Source organism: Brienomyrus brachyistius, unplaced genomic scaffold (genome assembly GCF_023856365.1).
Source record: "Brienomyrus brachyistius isolate T26 unplaced genomic scaffold, BBRACH_0.4 scaffold27, whole genome shotgun sequence".
In the NCBI taxonomy this organism is placed as follows: Eukaryota; Metazoa; Chordata; class Actinopteri; order Osteoglossiformes; family Mormyridae; genus Brienomyrus; species Brienomyrus brachyistius.
The window spans coordinates 266,194-286,752 of record NW_026042306.1 but is presented as its reverse complement, the minus strand read 5'-3'; the positions used below and the strand labels follow the sequence as shown (position 1 = coordinate 286,752).

At 41.1% G+C, this 20,559-nt stretch overlaps 1 long non-coding RNA gene across 1 annotated transcript; it reads right to left on the bottom strand.

Annotated features, from left to right (window-relative positions):
• Window positions 1-1,785: 1,785 nt before the first annotated feature.
• Window positions 1,786-12,258, bottom strand: LOC125721052 (uncharacterized). Its single transcript, XR_007385665.1, has 3 exons — window positions 12,193-12,258; window positions 11,677-12,024; window positions 1,786-2,118 (listed from the first exon to the last, which is right to left on the bottom strand). It is a non-coding gene; the product is annotated as an uncharacterized LOC125721052 (long non-coding RNA).
• Window positions 12,259-20,559: the final 8,301 nt, after the last annotated feature.

Here is a 20,559-nt window from a genome sequence, read left to right as displayed (position 1 = left end):
AGCAACTCAGCCTTTCCACAACATTAAAGCCGCTTATTCCCCCCCATGCCATGAAGAAATAATCTCTGTGGCTCCCCTCTCCCCCTCCCTCAGCCCCCAGTCTGGCTTGAACATTTGCACTTCCAGTAAAAATGCGCCCCAAACACACTGACACCAAACTCAGCACCGGTGCTCCGTAAAATCCCGTGATTCAGTCTCAGAAGCACTGGCTCCCCTGCCCTCCTCTGAACATTATTAAAGCTACACCCTGAACACTCTGTGTGACTGACATGAATGAGAAGCATCTTTATTCATAATCTCTGTAGCGGAGGTCAGAATACAGAGTGTCATTATTCCCGTCTTTCTTCTGTCTCCTGGGTTTTGGCTTCTTAAGGTTCAGGGCAGCGTAATTCAGTGTGTCCTCGTCATGGCACTGTGGAGACAAAGATGGCAGAATTGGATGGATCAAATCGGTTTGCTATTACCTATTTTCACAAATAGCACTTAAAATGCTGATCCCAGGATGGAAATCAGTCTGAGGTTCATTTGTTTTACTGACGATTTGTAATTTGAAATATTTATTACATACTTGCTTGCGTGACCATTCCACTTTTGATATATCACTGTTCTTTTCATCTGTTTAAAATATATAACACATCAATATATTATTTAATTTCGCACGGTATCATACCGTGGTCAGATAACATTCCAAATTTTCAAGCAATCAACATCCTTTTTGTCTCAAAAATGAAAGTAAAAATGACTTCTGTCAATTTAAGTGTGCATGTTTGGATACGTGTCATTTGTTCTCATATATCATATATAATAAAATTGCTATAAAGGAGATCTTGGTAATAAAAGTTATTGATATGCAACTTATTGCAACATGTATATTTCAATAGATTTTGCAAAATATGAAAGATATAATACAAAAATGTAAATCTTACAGTACAAAAAGGTTTATATAAATAAGGTGAGATTTAATAATGGATTTTAAAACTGTATTACCTGCAAGAGTGGTTTTAATATGAAAATGTTATCTATCATAAAACAATTTTATATTTCTATAATTTGTTAAAATCTACATTTTGTCCTTCTGAGTGCATAAAGCCGGGCAGCGTACCTGCACAGTGTGTACAGGTCAGTTTACATCTTATACAAATGAGAGCAACGTTCAGAATAATGCTGCAAGATAAAACTATCAGCAAGCCAGAGTGAAGAGGATCCAGCAGCTTCTGAAAGCCTGTAACAAAGAGATAGATTTCAGCATAATGATATAGAGACACATTTCCCATTTGCTTACATTACATTAGTTAAAGATCAAATCGATAACACATTACAGCAGTTGTTTTGTAAATAGTCCATTTTTAACATGAACTTCTAGTATTTTGTATTTTAACAATTTATATTAATATTTGAAATAATTATTAAATTAGGCTCCGGACCCCCCGCGACCCAATAGGATAAGCGGTTTGGAAAATGGATGGATGGATGGATATTAATATTTGAAATAATTATTAAATTAGGCTCCGGACCCCCCGCGACCCAATAGGATAAGCGGTTTGGAAAATGGATGGATGGATGGATAATTATTAAATTAACATCTGTGTAATTTAATTTAAGCACTTAAATTAGAAAATTCATTACATTAAAAAAAGAAATAAATGTCTTAATAGCAGAATAAGCTAAATAAAACTTTGAAGCAGATATACTCTCCACACTGGGTGCTACCATCTATATCCAGCTGTGTGCCGTTCCCAAACAGCATCTCCCCACACTGGGTGTTACCATCTATATCCAGCTATGTGCCGTTCCCAAACAGCATCTCCCCACACATGGCCACAGCGCAGTAGTAAGTCCCAGCATCGGAGAGGCTGAGGTTCCCCTTGGGGAGGCTGTAGACGCAGCTCCGTGTAGGAGATCCAGCCTCAGGGCTCTTCTCACACTCATCACTGCTGTTTCCATGGCTGTAAATGACTCCAGGAAGGGATTCTCCTGATCCATGTCTGAACCAGTAAACACTGTGTTCTCCTGCACAGCTCCCAGTCTCTATCGTACACTGCAGGCTCACAGAGTCTCCTGGCTGCAATGTGTCAGACACAGGCTGCTGTACCACAGTCCTGCTGTTGGAGTCTTTACCTGAAAAGCAAAATAGTCATGATGACAGCCCTTTGAGAATAACAATGGAAAATACAGATCCTCAAAAATTGTTCTTACAGATTTTTGGGAACTGAATCGATGTTCTTCTAGCCATCCAAGAAATCAGTAACTTCTTGGAGAACAGCTGACATTCTTCTCTCTTTTTATTGTATTACTGCTTATTAGTATATATCAGGTAACACTATACATTAACTGCACCTACATAATACCTAAATAAAAATTATATGATAATAACAAACATTATAATCATATAATGTCTTGTATTAATGTATGAAGGTAGATGAATATAATTAATTTCAATTCAAAGAAATGAAGTGTGTAAAGTGTACTTTATATTTTCATGATTTTCGTGACTTTACATTTGGTTTATGTTGCCCCTTTTCCACAGGAAGGTATTTATTGTTTTTGCATATTTAGCTCTTGATGTGTTTTGGTATTTTTGAGCATTTTGCTGTAGTACCTGCATAATTTAATTCAAGAGCCGAAGAGCTGTTTGCCCATTACTAGTTTGTCTATCTTTTAACATTAAAGAAAAAGTATACATAGTAAAAGGAATTACTTGGTTTCGTAGTTCCTCCTATTTATTTTCTTATGCACACAAAAGTAAGTTTTTCCGTTCAACCATAGCACTACAGCGAAAAGCAAAACGTCATGGCAAATACAATTATGCTTTATTCCAATACACATTGCTAATTTTTCATTATTATTACATTTATTCAGCATAATATCTTCAAAGGTTTCATGATTTAATTTGCAATCTTCTGGCCTGAAATCTTTTCCTGCTACACTGAAGACTCTCTCAGCGTGTGCAGAGAAAGCTGCAGCCAAAGGGTTGGCATCCTCTGATAAACATGGTTGGTTCAGGTATCGGTGACATTATGTGAACCTTTCATGGCAGGAATAGGGACTAGTTTGACTTTTGATGCAGGAAAAGTGTTTGGGACTGTTAGGTTGAAGAAACAGTTGTTAATCATTTCTGTATGATCAGCAATGAGTGTAAATATATATGTATACGTTATTTCTTATCTTCTAGCCACATACTCTTAGCTATTGTACTCTAAGTAGGTGGTTAACAGCTGCCTACTTAGATAAGAATCTCACTTCCCTCTCTTGCGCCCCCCATTGACTATAAATAAAGAAGACAAGGGGAACCACCCTTTGTAACACATTCTGCTGTAGTTTGCATTGCAGAGAGTGTGGGTACCCTTGCAAGTAAAACTGTAACCTGTGTGTGTCTCATAAATGTGGAGTTGGGGTGGAAACGCCGGGCGCTTTCCCCAACATAGAATTTGGTCCTTCGAGCCGGATCCGAGGAACCCCGAAGACGTCTCCAGTACGCCGAGAGAAGCGACACCGAAGTCTGTCGACAGCCACTCGAAGTCGGGTGCAAGAAAGACCTGTGATGTGAATTCGTCATCAGGCCGGTGGTTAGAACTGCGCTCGACGTCTGGTGATGTCTGAAGGACCTCGGTGACGGATCAGAGAGCACACTATACAGGTGAGAGATATGGCACCTAAGTGAGTAGGTGGCCAAGTGAGAGATACGGCACCTAAATAAGTAGGTGGCCAAGACATGCATGTGGTTGAGGTTAGCCGAAATTAACCGGGAGAGAAAGTAGGCGTTGTTGGAAATATATACAGTGTTGTATGTGGATGTGTTTTTATAGGTTTTAGATTAACCTACACGATCCACCCTAAAAGCAACAACATACTGGTGACTGAAGGATCAAGGACGGGTTTCATCCCTGAAAACTAACACCGCTGCTCTAATAGGGAGCAGTAGAAGGCCGTGTTAGTGTCCTCCTGAGGTCTCATGCCAGAGACTTGCTTTTAGGATTTTTTATTTTTTGTAGTGTATCCATTAAAAGGTAACAATGGGGAAGAATCAAAGTAAACAAATGGAACTAGAGGGAGATGAGAAGTTTATGGAAGGATATAAGCCAGGATCAGGACAAATAAGTAGTCAGAGATGGAGGAAAAAAACATGGGTTTGAAGGAAAACTCCACACTCCAGATATATTAAAATTACAGGGAAACTTAAAACTGGAGATGTTACAGACTACCAATAAGAAAGAAGGTAAAGACAGAAAAAAAGAATATGTTTTTTCTGATGCATGGTTAGAACAGAGTAAATTAAGAGATAATAAAAGACAGCAAAAAAAGGGAAATAAGGAGAAAAAATTACAGGCGACTTTAATTACACTAGATGAGGAGACGGCAACAAAATCTTCTGCCGCTCCAGTTCCCTTACTGCCCCCACAAATTCCAATGATTGCGCCTGCACCAGTTCCAGCTGTAAATAGACGACAAATAGGAGGAGGGGAATCATCTCGAATGATGACCCGAGGGTCTAACCCTTCTCTGTATCCGTTAAAGGATCTGGAGACAAGTAAAGTACGCTGGCATCCAAAAAATGACACAGAACAGGAAGACTGGGAGAATGATTTGGTGTGTCCACTCGTAGAAGTGGCAAATCCAAATCGAGGCCCAAATAATGCAGGACCCGAAACTATGTTAGTATATAGACCCTGGACCGCTGAGGATAGAACAGCGGCTTTAAAAGGAATACCCCCGGTTGAAGAAGGGGTACCCGAGTTTTGGACTGCCATCCTAGAATTACAAAGTAGTTTTCATTTGAACGGCAGGGAAATGTATAGATGTCTCAGACAGTTGTTTACCCATAAATGGGGACGTGTAGCGGGAGACTTCACAGGACATGGTAATAATGATGAAGTCTTAGCACATGACTCGCAGGAACTCATACAAGCATTACGAGACTTGCGAAACAGGGTAGAGACAGCCTTCGTAAGACGCGCAGACTATGGACGAATAGCGCAATGTAAACAAAAAGATGGAGAGGAACCTGAGGATTTTATGGATAGAATGAGAGTTGTATTTAGAGGAAACTCAGGGATCCCATTTGATGAAGAGGCAGTAGGAGTGTACCAACAACAGCTAAAACGAGCTTTTGTCGCAGGCCTAAAGCCCGAATTGCGAAAATATCTTGACAAACATTGGGTACATCAGAATACTGGTTCAGTCCAACAAGCACTATAATATGCTCAACACGCGCAGAAAGCGCAGAAACAGGAAAAGACAGACACAATATTCAGCGCCTCAGAAGTAGTAGCGCTAGTGCAAATGAATCCTCCGGGGAGGGGAGGATTCAGAGGAAGGTCAAGAGGCCGAGGAAGGGGGAGAGGTGTTTTCAGAAACAATTACAGGAATTCGTCTCAGCAAGATAACATTTGCTGGACATGCAGGAAACCTGGACACTTAGCTAGGAATTGTAGAGTAGGGAAACAACCATATAACCCAAACTCCATTGAAAACAATGATCAATGACCCCCCTCGGAGGCCCCTGTTACCGACACCATCCGAGGCAAAACAGAGGTGATTTTAAGAAAGGAAACGGAGGTCACTTTACAAGACCTTTTAGATAAGGAAATAGATTTACAAGCAGTGTGTCAGTTATTAGCAGAAAGGCAGTGGGAAACCTTGCCAAGTCGGAAGTTAGTCATAAACGGCAAAGTATATGAATGTCTGTGTGACACTGGAGCATGTAGGACTGTCCTAACCTCCAGTCCTCCCGGAGTCACATATTCTTCATCAGTCATAAATATAAAAACGGCAGGAGGTCAGACAGACAGACATCAGTTAACAAACCCAGTTGCAGTAAAAGATAAGGAAACTGGACTTGAATGTCAAGCACAGGTGTTAATAAGCCCTTCTTGTCCTGTTAACTTGTTAGGCCGAGACCTTATGGTACAAATGGGCATTAGCGTGGTTGCCACAGCCACTGGCATGAAAGCAATCGTAAATGAAGAAGCTTATGTTGTGCAAGGAACCACAACACCACAATATTACTGGTCTCTGGACCTAGGGGGAACTGCACAGACACGAGAATTATTGCGGAAAACTAGAGAAAAGCAGTCCCCTAGACAGGCCCAGTTCATGCCTGACGATGCCTTACACGTCACTATGTGGTACAAAGACACCCTTGGACCAGATTATGTCTATGACAAAACGTTTCATGCCCTCCAAGACACTTGTATTACCTTACAACATATGTATGTTAACCCCACCACTGGGTTTTCAGCAGCCTCAGTCATTTTATCTAACAAGCAACAGGCTGTATTTAGAGAGAGAACACCACACGTATCTCTTTCAAAACCACCCCAGATGCAGTGGAGAGATGTAGAGATGTTCTTACGAGATTCTATGCACAGTTACAATGACTACCAACCCGTATCTGGCTCCTGTTGGAGCTATGATGAGAAACACAATGTGTGGCGGTTTCCTTTGGGATGGAGAGTTCAAACCACTCCCACCACACACTTAAAGGACCCAACCTGACAAATTTTTTCAACCCTGGAGGAGGGATCATGTCCAGATCTAGATCGCCTCCCAGAAGGGTTGTGGTCGTCCTCCCCCACTGATGTAGGGCTGGTAAAGGGGTTTCCACCTTACAAAGTAATTGTGAAATCAGAACACCGTCCGGTAGTTAGGCAATACCCATTAAAACCTGAAGCAGAAAAAGGTATAGCCCCTGTAGTGCAAGACATGTTAGCATCAGGAATATTGCGAGAGGCTCCTGAAGCCACTTGCAACACTCCTATCTTTCCAGTCCAGAAGGGACATACAGGGAAATGGCGCATGGTGCAGGATTTAAGACCGGTTAATAACATAGTGCAACATGCAGCACCAGACGTGCCTAACCCACACTTATTGCTCAACTCATTGACTCCTGATAAAAGCTACTTCTCAGTAGTGGATCTTAGTAATGCATTTTTCTCAGTACCATTGCACCCTGATTCTCAACATTTATTTGGATTTACCTATAAAGGGAAAAAATATACATATACTAGACTCCCTCAGGGATTTTCTGAAAGTCCACATGTATATACCATGGCCCTTAGATACTCTATGAGTACCTGTGAAATACCATCACATAGTCAGGTATTACTATACGTGGATGATATCTTAATAGCAGCAGATTCAGAACAACATTGCAAAGAAACTACCCTAACTGTGCTTCAGCATTTATACAATACTGGACATAAAGCTTCTAAACAGAAGTTGCAGTATTGCAAAAAGACAGTTGTCTATTTAGGGCATAACCTTTCACAAAAAGGTCGCTCGCTGCTAGAGATAAGGAAACAAGCTATACAGGAAGCACCTAAACCACAGACTAAACAACAGATGATGTCCTTTTTAGGGCTCTGCAATTATTGTAGAGAATGGTTACCAGATTATGCTTTTCTAGTTCAACCTTTGCAAAATTTAATATACGGGAAGGAGATGACTCTAAAGGACAAAATACAATGGACTGAGGACGGAGAAAATGCTTTTACAAATTTAAAAAGAATGTTGCAAACCAATGTGACCCTTGCTCTACCAGATTATCAACAACCATTCACCCTATGTGTAGATGCTAATCAAGGTTATATGAAAGCAGTATTAACACAGCCATTCGGAGCAAAAGAGAGACCGTTAGCATTCTATTCAAAACGATTAGATGCAGTAGCAGCTGGCTTTCCACAGTGTTTACAGGCATGTGCAGCTGCTGCAGAAGCAGTAAAGGTATCAGCAGAATTGGTACTTTGTCACCCCCTCATACTTAAAGTTCCTCATTCTGTGTCTCTAATCTTGTTGCAGACACCGCTTCCATTCTTAACACATACAAGACATCTTACCTTAGTGTCACTTTTGCTCTCACAACCTAACATTGAACTTCAGCGGTGTGGCCTATTGAACCCTAGCACGCTCCTCCCCACCGCAGAGGATGGGGAGCCACATTCTTGCAAAGCAACAATAGAAGAACAAACAAAACCAAGAGCAGATATTCTGCAAACTTTTATACCAGGATCAGAAGTTGTTTATGTAGATGGCTCAGCATCAAAAAATGATATGGGAAAAAATAAAGTTGGGTATGCTGTAGTTACATCTACTGAAGTGTTAGAAGCCAATGCACTCCCTTCTACTTGTTCAGCACAAGCGGCTGAACTCTATGCTGTGATCAGGGCATGTGAACTGTTCAAGAACAAGTCACTTACTATCTACACTGATAGTCAATATGTGTTTGCAGCTGTCCATCACCATGCAAGAGTCTGGAAAAATAGAGGTTTTAGAACATCACAGGGCACATCTCTTACTCATACAAATTTGCTACTTAGATTATTAGACGTTGTGCATTTACCGACTCACTTTGCACTGTGCAAATGCAAAGCACACCAGACTGATGACTCTGCAGAAACCGCAGGAAATAGTTTTGCAGATAAAACCGCCAAAGAAGCGGCACTGAAACAACCTACCTTATCAGTGGCAGACATTCTTTTTATAGATAGCGATGTGCTATGTGATGCACAGATTCATGCTCCTAAAATAGAAGTACAAAGTTGGATCAAAAGAGGAGCAATACAACGAGAGAAAGTTTACTATATGAATGACAAGCCCATCCTACCAAAAAATTTATACAAAACAGCTGCTTTGGTGAGCCATGGAAATACTCATGTCTCAACAGGAGGGATGGTACATATCATACAACAATATTTCTATGCTATAAATTTTTCTGATTATGCAAAACAATTTTGTAGGACATGCTTAATTTGTTGTAAACACAATGCACAAGGAAACATCAGACCAAAACGTGGCCAGTTCCCCACAGCTGAGTATCCGTTTCAAGTTGTACATATGGATTTTATTGAATTATCTTGGTCACAAGGAAAGAAATACTGTCTAGTTATTATAGACACCTTTTCTAAGTGGGTAGAAATATACCCTGTAAAGCATTGTGATGCAATGACCGTTGCAAAATGTTTGGTAAGCCATTATTTCCCTACCTATGGCATACCTCATATTATAAGATCAGACAATGGGACTCATTTTGTAAATCAGACTATGTCCCTTTGCTCACAAGCATTAGGTTTTACGCTTAAGAATCATTGTGCGTATCACCCTCAGAGCGCAGGCTTAGTGGAAAGGACCAACGGCACTATTAAAACAAGGCTAAGAAAGACAGTGGAAGAGACAAAAAGGCCGTGGCCAGAATGTTTGTCTCTAGTAAAATTATGGATGAGAATAACTCCCACTCCTGCAGGATTAACACCTTTTGAAATAGTGTATGGTAGACCATTTCCCCTAGCAACTGAAATGAATGACATAGAAAAAGCAGACCGAGAAAATACGCTGGCCGATTGGATGCGTAAACTACTAACATCACAACAAAAACATAGCCCCAGTAGTCTGCCGGTAAATTCTGTTTCTACTCAACAGGATAACTTGCAGCCGGGAGATTGGGTCCTGGTCAAGGTCCTGTTGCGGAAAGATTGGAGCACACCTCGGTGGGACGGTCCTTATCAAGTCCTCCTTACAACACCAACAGCAGTAAAGATCGCAGAACGACCTTCCTGGATACACAAAAGTCACTGTAAACCCATCAAGCCCTTATCAGAGGCCTCAGCAACAGAGTAGCAGTGGAAGTCCGCTACAAAGGCACAGTAACCAATAGGGTGCTGTTGTCTCAACCCGGTGAAGAAAACAACTGAGCTGCACTCTATTTAGGATGGCCCTGATAGGGTGGGGATGTGGTAAAGTGACTCTAGGGGTCATTCTTGTTGTAGGACTTGTATGGTTGTCCTGGCTCTCACCAGCTCCATTACAGCACCTACGGCGATGGACCCATGATGACTTCCATCTACGCCCGTTGCCCGCTGACCACTCACATCCATTTATGCAAAACTACTGGTACCGATATGTACATGATACTGTAACAGCGAAAAATGTGACAAATTGCTATGTTTGTTCAGTAATGCTCACTCATAGTGAAGGACCTACGGTGTATGGCAGAGCTATGAATATCTTCTGCAGGTATAGGATATCAAAGTAATGTTTCACTTATATTTTCTTTTGTTTTTCATTTTATTTTTCTGTTGTTTTATTACTGTTATACCATGTTTGAAAATGTTTATTAATCAAGCTCTTAACGCTGCTTTTCGGACACGCAGTACAATGTTTCTCTCCCTTACCCAAACTATAGAGACAGAGCCTGTTTCCAGCGATGGCGATGAAGAAGACATATAATTCATAATGACGGCCGAGCCGAAAGCACCCGTGCAGGGCTCGGACCTGAAGAACCGGAATTAAATGTTTTCCAGGATAATGACAATGTGGTCTAAATGAAGGTTGTACCTAAAGTGCTTTTGCAACTTGTACAATGTTGATGCTTCTGATCATACTGTCATGATAAACAGGAGGGACTGTTAGGTTGAAGAAACAGTTGTTAATCATTTCTGTATGATCAGCAATGAGTGTAAATATATATGTATACGTTATTTCTTATCTTCTAGCCACATACTCTTAGCTATTGTACTCTAAGTAGGTGGTTAACAGCTGCCTACTTAGATAAGAATCTCACTTCCCTCTCTTGCGCCCCCCATTGACTATAAATAAAGAAGACAAGGGGAACCACCCTTTGTAACACATTCTGCTGTAGTTTGCATTGCAGAGAGTGTGGGTACCCTTGCAAGTAAAACTGTAACCTGTGTGTGTCTCATAAATGTGGAGTTGGGGTGGAAACGCCGGGCGCTTTCCCCAACAGGGACGTTTCTTAGGTTAGAAACTGCCGTCACTGCAGCCAACACTGACTTTTAAGGAGAGACACTCAGCTCTTCCTATGAGCAGATCCACCATGGTGCACAAAATGACAGTATAATTATTATTTTAGGTGACACTTCAAATGTTGCATTATTTCATTCTTTACAAAACGACATTTTTATAACAATGATGTATAACAATGTTAATGTGTTTATGTATAATTCATATTTAAATTAAAGTTCATATTTTAGTTAAAAGCTACACCTACAGTACGTATATGAACTTGAATTTGAATCCAAACCCTTTTTCGTTCTTCTTCTTTAAATTCAAATATAAATTTCAATGCCACAACCTGTTTTCAACCACAATTCAAATGTAATTCAGATTAACAAAATGAACTGAAATTCAAGTTCATATATGTATTCAAAATCCTGAATTTTAGGATACGTATTTGAGAATTTCATTCTCAAATCAGTTCTGAATGGTGCACATCCCTAGTTCATATGTTAAATCATGCATTTTTTTTTTCAGAGTGAATACACACTGACTGCTCAGATAAATAACGTCAAAAATAATTTTCTTTTGTTGCTTAAGATTTTTGCACAGTCCTATACTGTATATAACAACTCAAACATTTTTTTATGTTATTTGTTTTAAAGAGGCTGCAATGTGTAACATTAACATCTGTATAAAGAGAAGGTTAGGCTTTTGGCTGACAGCAAGCAAAATGCAACAAATTGTATAATAATAATAATAATAATAATAATAATGAATGATTTTTGTTTGATGTTTAGAAAAACATTTATGGAACAAAGCAGACAATAAGGTATCTTTGCTAATTTTATATTGACAAACAACTAAACTGTCAAAATTATTTTGCAGGGAATAATCTTACTGACATTATAATAAAGCAAATATGAAAATAGTTGGAATCTCATTTACCTGTGATTATGACAAAGGTTCCATTCCCGAAGGTGACCTCATGAAGAAACACAGCAGCACAATAATACACTGCAGAATCTGACGGCTCCACGTTAGAAATAGTGAGGTTAAAACTCCCCTCTGCATTCAGTAAGGAGTAACGTTTTATGCTTTTATATTCCTTGTAAAATTCACCAGGTACGTAGAGAAGTGCTTTCGCCATGGGCTGGGGCTTCCGACCAACAGCTTGCTTAAACAAAGTAACAAAAGTTGTTTCTCCTTGACAGAAGCATGTCAGGGTCACACTGTCTCCAAGCTGAACCCTCATCAGGTGACTGGGCTGAACAACATCTGTAGTCAGTGCAGTGTCTGCAAAAACAGAAAAACAAAAAAAATCATAATCAAATAAGACATATAATAGTAATCTAAATAACTATTAACTATGATGCAGATTAAATGGCCAAATTCCACTGATCACATCATACAGATAAATGAAAATATTAAAATCCCAAAATAATTTATATTATAGGGCCTTACTAATGAAAATGAGAAGACCAAAGAGTCTGAACATTTTTGTGCTTCCACTGTTTAGAATAAACTGCTCTGCTGCTAAGTGAGAGATCATGGTCGTGGTCGGGATGAAAGGGCAGGAAACAGAGAGGAAACAGAGAGACACACATCAGGCTGATCTGATTGGCTGTTCACATGAGAACTTAAGTAACAGTGAAAAAGCATTTTAATGTGCACTTACATGACGTTTATTAATTTACTCCTTAACATCCAGTTAAAATGAGAACAATTAGATAAACAGGAGCAGATACTGAGCATATAAAGTTCTTTGTACAGAGTGCTGAGATACTGTGGGAGAGCATTTGCTAATCATCTCTCTCAGACAAGCTCAGCACAGTATGAGTCTGTTATCTATCTGATATTAGACAGTCTCTCATACAGTAATAATAATTGATACTTTATTGGTCCCTGTGGAGAAATTGTCTTAACTTCTCTCTCAACTTGCTCTCTTTTTTTTAGAGTAAACAGAGTAAGTTGTCTGCGAAGGGCAGCCACCCATAGTGATGCCCAGTGAGCTGGGGGTTAAGGGCCTCGCTCAAGGACGCAGAGATGTGCTGTGGCTGGGTTTGAACCAGCGACCATCTTATTACAAGCACACAGGCATTAGATCTTCTAATCACACTTAAAAGGCAGATTAAATGTTCTTTCCACCATGCAAACAGAATGTAAATTGTAGCTTTACTGCTTAGATTTACATTCACACATTTGCATTTAAAACAAGCATTTTAAGTGATGTACATGAGAGTAAATGGTGAATCAGTTTATTTGCCACTCTACACATTACATTGGCGCTCATTATAAGTAACTGTACAGTGACATTGCAGTTCCTCAGTTGCTTTGATGCATTTCTGGAATCACCCTTAACATCTGCAAAACTGTAAGTGCATTTCCCAAAACAATTCGTGCAAACAGCACCACACAGATGGACTGTCTACAAAAAAAGTCATAGAGGCCACCAGCAGCCCGAATACCACACCGTAAGGCCGTATGTTAGGATGCTCTCTATGGCAGAGCGGTAGGAGGCCACCAGCAGCCCGCATACCAGACCGTAAGGCAGCATGTTAGGATGCTCTCTATGGCAGAGCAGTTGAAGGTCCCGATCAAGAAATCCGACAAGTTTCCCCAATAAGCCAGTAACCCCGCTTCATAGAACAGGCCACAGGACTGGTTTTGGTGAGATAGTCCGAGTAGTAGGTAGAAATCAGGATGGAGACTGAGTGTGGGTCTAACAGGTGAGCAGATGTAGGACAGAATGTAGAGCCCTCTGGTGGAGTGCCTGTGCATGACTGAATGTATGGTTTGGGTCTGATGGTCTGAATAGTTGGTAGAAATAGGCACCTTCCTACCTGATGTGGTAGGTCTAGATAAGGGGTCACCAACATGGTGCCCCAAGGATGCCCCCAATGACCACATGAGTTGCCCGTGGACCTGTTCTATAAAATAGCACAACTCACCAGCGAACATCATCTAAAATTTTATTTTGTCCTGTTTCTAATCTATCACATTTGCATTTATATAGATTTGAAATTGAATATAAAAAAGCATTTAAAACATGTTTATCATGCATGAAGTTTAGACATGTTTAGGAGGGCGTTTAAAACTGATATCAAACTTCGTATGGCTCAGTACCCGTGAAGTAGCTCTCCGTTTTAAAAAGGTTGGTGACCCCTGGTCTAGATCTTGCAAGTTTGTTTGTACTGGCTGTGTGAACATACTGTAGCACTGTTAAGAATATGCAACACAGCCTGAGTTGGGGATCTGCTGTATGCATCAGTAATATAATGCTTTGTCCTTTTCTAGGCTGTTCATTAAGACATAAAGCCTGAAAGTTTTCTGAATGGCATTAATGAAATTGAGCACTGCCCCCACCTGCTGGCCAATTTATTAAAACATTGAAATCGCTGTCTGCACAGGCTGACGTGTCATTTAAGTCTGATAATTTTCTATGAGTCAAACGGCAAGAAAATGACAAGAAGTTAAAAACATGGAGTTAGATGAAGGAGAAAAGATTACAAATTTGAAGATTATGAAATCAGGACATGTCAGCTAAGTCAGCCAAGGTGGGTCTTAAACATATGGACGGAAGTATGAGCGCTAAACTTAAACGGGTTCACTTGTAACCGCTGCCACCAAATTTCGTTAAATTGCTGGGGAGGTCCAGATACATGAGACAGGAATAGAAGGATTATTCTTTATTAATATACAGACGAGGGTTACAACCCTCCCTAGGGCAATAGAAGGGGATACCTGCCACGGGACATTCTAAAACGCTTAATGTGAAAATGCGTAACGCAACTTAATGTATTAAAACAGTCACCACAAATCACCAAATTTCTCGCGAATGTATCTGGCCATAAAGACTTACCTGACAAGAAATCAAAACCGAAATGCTAGGAATATGGACTTTAAGCCTTTTCTTTATGGGCGTCAATGGAGGGGAAAACGCTTGACGTAAGATGAAGTCCATATTCCTAGCATTTCGGTTTTGATTTCTTCCCTGGCATGGGTGACGGGTGCACCACGTTCCCAAAGCCACGTTAGCCTCGAGCGAACTGCCCGGAGAAACCGCTCACACCAGCGCTGCAACCCGATCTCCTCCCCTTTTAAACACACATTTCTATGGCGTTAAATTAGTGCCAAAAGTCGTGCGCATAAAAACAGAAAATCCATGCTCTCTACGCGCTCGCGATTGCACAGCACTCACTCACTCGCTCGCCGTTAAATTAGGGCCAAAAGTCGAACCACGCGCGTGCGTGTGCTCGAGTGCTGAAAACCCATCCCCTCTACGCACTCGCGTCTGCACAGCACTCGCTCGCTCGAATTTCCCGCTTCGTCTTACCGTATATAAAAGAATGGGCCAATGTACGGTAAATTGCATTGTGAATAAAATTTCTTAATACAACATCACAAAACCAATTTAATAAATTCAAATCCTGGGAAGAACGCTCCTCAGATATTAGTTCTCGGGTTAGTGTTAGCAGACTATAGGCGAAACCACCTTAAGTGCTATCTGTTAATGTTTATTAAATTAGCATTAAAATGGAGAGGTTTATAATATCTTTTGTCCTTGTAGCTGCTAAATACACTCATTATTAAAGCCATAAAGTTGTCTGCCTACTACATTGGAATCTCCACTGAGTAAGTGTTTTTGATGGATTTTATTTAACTTTATTATACTCTGGTCCTTAGATCTAATGTCATACTTCTTCACTTATATTGTTTGTGAAAAGGTTTACCACGGTCAAACAGAGCAGCCACTACATCATCATACATGAACAAGCACCTCACAAAACAAAAACATTTCATTTTCATAATTAAAACTTTTGAATGGTAGGCCTAGTGTGTGGATCAGAGACAAGATCTTGACACCTCATTAACTATAATTTGTTCTGTGAACAGCTCAGATACCACCTTCTCGAAAGTCTTCTGCATAAAATAGAAATAGGATTCAGCGCGACTCCACTAAATTTGGATTACCTGGAGTTCCTTTGTCATCAGGAGCTGTATCTTCTGCAGGCCCTGTCTAATCACATTGAAGTACCTCCTGCTATCACCCTGGCTTTGCAAGAGCTCTTTGACCTTGTGAGGGCACATCTGGAACGTCCAGCCCCATGTGTCACACAGGAAGTCGCTGCCACCAATAGACGACCCAAGATTTTGATTGAAGAACAATGTTTGAAAGAAATGCTCCATACTCAACTTCCTGTGCCTTGCATAGCCACACTGATGGGTGTTTCAAGAAGAACAATCTTAAGAAGAATAAAAGAGTATGAGCTCTGTGTTAGGGAACTTGACAATTTGGTTTCTTCTGTCAAGAATGATCTACCAAATGCAGGCTACAGGATAGTCAATGCAGGCTGCAGTCAATGGGCTACAGGGTTCGGTGGAGAAGAGTTGCAGCCTCCATGCATAGGGTTGATTCCATGCGCATCATATAAAGGTTGTCAAGTCTTGGCTGTGTTGTACGCAGAATGTACCAGGGCCTTTGTCTCTAGTACACGTGGACACAAACCACAAGTTGATCCGGTTTGTATTACCAGCAAATTTATTTGGAGTAAACCCTGGGTGGATTGGTGTGAGGTGGTGGTGGGGCTTTGGAGAAGATTTCCTGCCGATCAACACTAGCAACTTATATCTATCTGTCATGGAGGTCTCGGGACTCACAGATATTCAGAGACATGTGGATAGTTTACCAGTGGTTTTCAGCAGGAAATAGTTATTACTACAAATTGTCACCCCCCCCCCCGCCCCCCACAGAAACTGGATCTGGCTATAGTGGGAAAATCTTTTTTTTTTTTTTATTTGTGAGAACTTGAAAGCAAAACAAAACTTGGAAAAAATATATGCTCATTCACCAATTTTCTAATCTGGGGTCTAAAGTGGTCAGGCTTGCAAGTGTATTTGGTTATTTGTCTATCCTAGCCTGTTGCAGTGTACATTTCCTGTATATTTTGCATGTAAAAAATGTTGTTTGTTATGTCAGTGCTTAATATTATCATGTAGTCTTCATGAACTTTCTTCATCTTGGCCAGGGACTGCATTTGAAAAGTAGCCACTTGACTAAAATTGGCACATTTTCAGAAATGCCAGCAACAATACTGATAATGAACACCCCTCTAACTGACTCTCAGTTGGTTTAGAAAAAAGACTTTTAAGAGAAAAGAAAGCCTTCCTTTGGTTTTGCATTTTTCTCTTTTTTGTTGGCTGTGCACAATATATTAGAAGAATACCTTACAATTATATTAGTTAAGAAATAACAGATTGCGTATATACAATATTAAGGTGATAACAACAACCCTCACTGTCTCTAGGTGCTGCTTCAGACAGGGCATTCTGCAGCAGGGACACCACCCGTCGTGCAGCATCCAGCAAATCTCCCTATCACAACAGCCCACATAACAGAATAACATTAGTGTATGATTCAGTAGGGCTAGTCCAGGTCTGGAAAGTAGTTGGGCCAGATTTTTAAACCAAGAAATTTAGCTGGGCCAGACATTTTCAGCGGCCCAGTAAGCAACAGGTAATGGCATTTTAAACAAACACAAATCAAGGTACATTATTTTAAAAAACTACAACTGAACAGAATCTGAGAGCAATATTTTTTTTCACTTCTGAAATGAGAAAAATATTTTGGTCGTATCTGACCTAGACGCATCCCAAAGAAAAAAAATGCCTATTAGATGGTAAACAGACATAAAGAAAAAGGGAAAAATCGTCTATAATCATCATCCGCTTATACTGTGGTGATCCATTTCACCCACACAGGCATGATCACCATTAGCGGTTTTCACATTATTGTCGAGGTGACTATTCACTTTACCTCTGCTTTCTCCGACATCTTCCTGATTCTGCCGCCAACAAGGGGCTCATAGGGTGGAGACTGAGGGTGTTAAACAGACCAATCTTTTGTCACTGAATGCAACAAATAATGTATTTATCTGTCAAAAGTCCAGCACCAGGAAAAGCAACAGAGTGACAGTAGAAACTGTAATAATAATGGAAGTGCGCCGCCCTACAGGGAAGGAGGAGTGATGGGAGTCCCGGTGGTGGCTAAGCGCGCGTGGGGAGAGGCGTCGTACTGTGAGGCTTCATGAACTTCCGATGGGGCAGTGCTGTCATACAGCGGGGAGCCTGAGAGGGGCACTGTGGCCGGGTGCGAGAGCCCTGGGTAATGAGTTGTAGAGCTGCGCAGTGTCACGATCGGGTACAAGCAGGCAGGCGATCGTGCGGGCAAGGCGTGCAAGGAGCAAGCGGACAGGCAAAAACGGGAGTTTAATTAGGAAGCGCGGACGGGGAAACATCTCACGCATACAAACATCAATGACAGACACTGGACTCAGGTAAGACACGGACTGAAATACACAGGACTGAGCAAATTAACTAGATACAGCTGGGTACAAATCGGGAGAAAACACGTGGGTAATCAGGGGGCGTGGCACACAGGAGGAGCGGACGAGCCGGGCATGACACGCAGGAACTGAGAGCCCAAGCTGTTGGACATTCCACTGGACTAGGAGACTGGGGTGAGTGAGGAGGAGCTCATTGACCACAAACTGGGATACTGGCTGTGTGTGAGCAATGGGGTGGAGATTAAGGAAAGACGTTAAATCAGCATGCAGTGTTGCCTGGAAACAACAACAAATATACTAGTGTCACTGTACTAAAACAATATCAAAATAATGCCTATTTTTTATTCATTTTACTTGTAGAGTGCAAAGTACAAAGGAAAACAAAGAGTAACTATGGCGAAATAAATCAAAGCATGTCCCAGAATGATGGGCCTGAATGGATCAGGACAGAAGAAGGCGAAAGTCCTGTTAACGAGGTGAGACGATGCAGACACAGGCCAGGATGTGGGTATAGGCGAGAACAAGAGGGAAGACGGGGGCCCGAGACTCAGCATGGGGACAGGTGGGGGAGGGGAGGCACGGGCTCACCTGGAGCTGCTCCCGGAGGTGCCGCTATGACTCATGGGTAACATGCCGGAATGGGACGGCACCTGTAGGCTGGACCAGTTGTCATGGGAGGGCAACATGGACAGACAGGTAGACGAGCTGTCTGAATAAGCAGCTGCAAGTATAAAACAATAAATGAAGCAGGTATGTGGTGGGCAGTGTTACAGCGTCCTTAATATGGTCAATACAGAAAAGGCATGTTATCATGTTATGTATATACTGCCTCCAGTTACTTAATGCCTAACTTTAATACATTGATTGATTTGTTCACTGCTGCAGCCTGTGTCAACTTTCCTTTCAGACAGATGTAAAGTCCATTCTGTTTTTGTTCTGTGTAGTTTTTTTTGAACAGCATATGGCTGAATTCTGTTAAACCTCAGACTGAAGAAAATTGTGTTAATTGAAAAGCAAATATCAAAAACTCAGTCTGCAGGAATGTTTTTCTAAATATTTCTGTGGACTTTTGGAAATTTCACGAAATTCCATTGCTCCATTACATAAACACTGAGTGAGATTTCATTCCCATTACTGCAACGTATGAAGAGGATTATGACTTATTACTTTAGGTTATCGGACTGAGTGAGTTTTGGAAATTTGCTCTTCGATAACTGAAGCAGTGCTGTGAATGCAGAGGTTATATGCGTCGCATATCAACAGAACTGTATGTTTATGTCTTGTCTTAATTATTTTGATTAAATGTCTAACTATTCCCAATATGTGTGAACATACTTGGCCAAATAAAGCTGATTCTGATTCAGTCAGAGGGTAATCGTCGGTGTGCTGTACTATCGTGGTGACCCACACAGAGAGCTTAGGACCATGATTTCAGTGTGTGCTTGTGTGAGGGGACAGGCAGGGCGGCGGCTCACTGGGTGATGCACTCCTGTGGGTATAGGGGCTGGGATAGGGGGCGGAGCAGTTACTCCTCAAGGAGGAGTAACAGTCACAGCCGTGGGGGGAGGAGAGGGAGAGGGTGCTCCCAAACTGGGGGTGTGGGTTTGATGAAGAGCAGAGAGACCCTGAGCCTGGGATGAACCAGCTGCCTACTGAAACGAAAGCGGATAAAGACAGAAACTAGAACCTCAAACTAAACAACACAAACAACAATATCAAGTTATATTCAATCATTAAACCGTTATATATTTAATCTAAACAATAGTAATAAATATCGTTCCGATTCAAAATATCATTTACGGGTGAATCTTATGACTTGCATTGGGAAACAGGAAACGGGCCAAGCTGCAGGGCCAGTTCAAAGGCATAGTGCGAGGCGCCCAGAAAGGGGGCGAGGTCTGGGCGGAGTCAGCTAAAGAAGAAAAAGGCCTGACCTTTTTCTGGATGCTGTGGACTGTGTTTGTGTGTGAGCTGCAGCTGCATGTTCCTTACATTTTTTTTATTAACACCAGCACCGTGAGGTTTGGCCTGGACTGGGTCCTGTCCTGCACGGTTGAAGACATGTTGACTGATGGTCAGCCCGTGTTCTGTTGGATCCCACAGAAAGGAAATGGGAATCCCGTTTGGATCGGATGCTGACAGTTGAAAAAAAACTCATGTCTGTGTGTTATGAAAGAATATCAATAAATGTTTCCGAAAGGGGATGACTCATTTGGTAATTATTTACGGCTTATGTTATGGCTGAGAAATTTACAGTCTTTACTAAAGTCTGACTTCTTTCGAGTCACCTTTAATATAGATTGGACACTCTCTATGCTATGTACAATACTTATATAGATGGTACATGTTTACTTGCTTGCACAGATGGTTGATTAGGTAATTAGTGTAAGTGTGTGTGTGTGTGTGTGTGTGTCCAATCGCATGTATGTCCAAGGTCCATAGTAAGTAATATACACTGATCAAGAGATGCCTGAAAGTGGATGAA